Below are 3,291 nucleotides of genomic sequence, written 5' to 3'. Positions count from 1 at the left end.
TGTATTAAATGAGGCAAATTTATGATCAACGTTTCTCCTATTTTAACCTCCATCTTGATTTTTTTTTTTTTTTCAGTGTGCACATTTATATTCATTGTAGGATTGTGTTGTTTTAAAACATACATTCGATATTCCCTTATAAATTGCCCATAATAAGGTATCTCGTTCTTAGGAACAGCTTCACACTTATAATGTCTCTCCTGTCCAGGTAGGGAGCTCACTATATATAGCGTATGGAACAGAGCTTACACCAATCTTTCTCTCACACACCCACACACCCACAGAAGAGCAGGATAGACTCGCTGCACCCCCTCCTAATCCTGTCAAACGTGAGCTCACTGCAGAGCACTTTATGTTGTCAAGGAAACCTATTTTAGGTTGAGGGTGACAAGAAGCTCCACAGAGGTTTACAGTGCAGCTGCAAAGAGAAACAGCTTTTCTCTATAAGTAATCAAGAATATTTTATCTCTTCATCTATCTATCTATGTATATGTATGTATATATATGTATGTATGTGTGTATGTATCTATCTATCTATCTATCTATCTATCTATCTACAATCTTTCTTTCTTTCTAGCAAGGTTGCATTTCACCTCTCAGATGTTGTAATTGTGTCTGGTAAATGCTGAGCAAACAAATGAGGTAGAGATGCTTAAGTCGGCAGAAATAAATTGCAGAATGACAGAATAGAACGGGATTCAAAGAAAGTAAATGAGTGTGAGAACTGTGATAAAAAGGAAAAACGTGTGAGAGAGAGCACGAGAAGGGAGGTGGGGAGTGACAAGACGAACAGAGAGAGAGAGGGACGTTGTATTTCTTCCACTCTATTTTGGAAGAGAAGGACTTTGATGTTCAGCAGCTGGGAAGCACAGTAGGAGAGACTCCACACTCTTCATTTTCCTCCTCCCTTGAGCGAGCACTGTCTGTCTCTCCAGGAAATACTGCCGCAGCTCCGGCGGGTCAGGACTGCAGAAGACGAGAGAATTGGATTTCAACGCCAGCGTCTGCAGACAGGCAGGGACAGGTGCTGCAGGCGGAGAAAGGAGGAGCAAAGCAAAGCGGAGACACGCCACACTGCTTCATAGGAGGAATTCTGAAACAGCTGTCCAGCAGACATCCTGCCTCTGAGAAGTAAACCCTCAAGGGCAGAAAGAGAGAGAGAGAGAGTGAGAGAAAACGAAAACAGCAACACGCTGCACCACCCAGAAGCTGACTAACAGTTTAGGTCAAGGCACCTCCGGGACGGCAACCACAGACTGAAGAAAACAGGGACATTAATCTGTAAAGACATAGGAGCAGGTAAAACTACTGATGATACTGATGATTTTTGGCAGGTATATGTGCATGATAACAAATGATTATTTAAATGACATGCAAATTTCTTGCATGTTGTGTATTCTTGTGTATTTTCTTAAGGGTATGTTTCTTGAGTACAACCTCTTAAAATAAAGGTTCTTTTTTAGCATCTATAGTTCCATGAAGAACCTTTGACATCAATGGAATTTTTCCATTCCACAAAAGCTTCTTTATAAACTCATATTAACCCATTAATTAACAATTTTGGGTTCCTCAAAGAACCTTTCAATGAGTGGTTCTTAAAACAACCACTTTATTCTTAGTGTGAATAACATTTTAGTAATCTAAAGAAGTTTATAGACTATAAACAACCTTTTGTCCACTGGAAATGTTCCATGGATGTTAAAAGTTCTTCATGGAACCGTCAATGCTAATGAAGAACCTTTATTTTTAAGAGTTGTAGTGGAAAACATTTCTTTAGATTTTTTTTATGTGTTTCACTTAATGAAAAAAATGGTTATTTGAAGAACTGTTCACTGAAAGGTTCTTTAAGGAACCAAAAATTGTTCTAATCTATGGCATTGCTGCAAAATCTCTCTGTTGAAATCTTTATTTTTAAGAGTGCAGATGACATAAGATTGAAAAAATGTTGTATTCATAAACCATGTGGCTGTTATTTGCTGGTTAGGCTTATGAAACCTCTTTCCACTCATGCACATGGCTGTCATTGTGACATTTGAGATTTTGTGCTGCAGAATATGTTGAGCAAATTCCCACACACCACAAAACAAGGGCTGGGAAGCTCAAAGCAACCCGACACCTGGTTCTTCTCTGTTCTTCAAGCACATGCTCAACTGTTTGACCAGAAAAGATCTTCTAAAATTCCTCCGATACATTCCTCCATCCAACAGAACTTGGAAAGTCAACTCGACTCTCGCAGAAAGCCAAAGACAACAGCAGCTTGAGAACAGAAGTCTTGGAGGTGGATATCAGGGTGTAAAAATCATGAAGTTGAGGTGAAAGAGACCTCGCCCACCCTGGTTCCTCCAAATGCAGCAGCCATCCTAAAGTGTATTTAAGGGTTGCTTTATGTAACACACTGGAAACCTCAAATTGTCCAACAGGGTCGTTTGGGGTCGGAGGAATTTGAAAGCTTGAAAGCTTAGGCCTAAAACACCCAAGAGAGGAGGGAAAACCCGAGCCACCCAAGAGAGCAGAGCTTGATCTCAGCCCAGATGATCTAGCCATGCATGCTTTGGGATATTGCACCTGTAAAAAGAACAGCCAGAAACGTCCAAATAATGCAGATGTGCTTTAAATACAGCAGCAACAGCAACTTCTTAGACAGGACCGGGTGGTCAGGTTTTCAGCCAAAAAAGGCTATGGCTAAAATAGGTAAGAGGGAGAATCAAAATTGGCGCAGTTGCGGGGCCAAAGAGAGTCTTAACACATTTCTGTGTACAGTGGAAATGGCATCATTGCACTTGTTTAGATCACTGCTCACACTTGCTCTAATAATAATGTGACCCACATACTCACACGTGAATTTTTTCCTGAGTGCCAGCAGAATGCAATGAGATCCGTCTTCAGACCCCGCGGCTGCAGCCCCTGCTCTCACCCCATTTGGACTCTTTTTGCCTCACTGTTCTTCCTTTTAATTTAGCCATTTTGTCTCATTCTGTATCGTTCAGTCTAATTTTGCCACATACAGTCTCATTCTGGTGCCTTGAGTCTTATCACATTTGGTCATATTCATTCTCATTTATTCTGATCAGTCTCAGTTTGACTTGTTTGATAACATTCAGTCTATTTTCTTCTCATTTAGTCTCATTCAGTGGCATTCTGTCCCATTTTTTTTCTGATTTAGTCTCAATCTGTTTCATTAATTGCATCTAGTTCAGTCTTAAAGGGATAGTCCACCCAAAAATGAAAAATACCCCATGATTTACTCACCCTCAAGTCATTCTAGGTGTATATAACTTTCTTCTTTCAGAC

The sequence above is a fragment of the Sinocyclocheilus anshuiensis genome, unplaced genomic scaffold, assembly GCF_001515605.1.
Source record: "Sinocyclocheilus anshuiensis isolate Anshui unplaced genomic scaffold, SAMN03320099.WGS_v1.1 scaffold961, whole genome shotgun sequence".
Classification (NCBI taxonomy): domain Eukaryota; kingdom Metazoa; phylum Chordata; class Actinopteri; order Cypriniformes; family Cyprinidae; genus Sinocyclocheilus; species Sinocyclocheilus anshuiensis.
Note: the sequence above shows the minus strand (reverse complement) of the source record.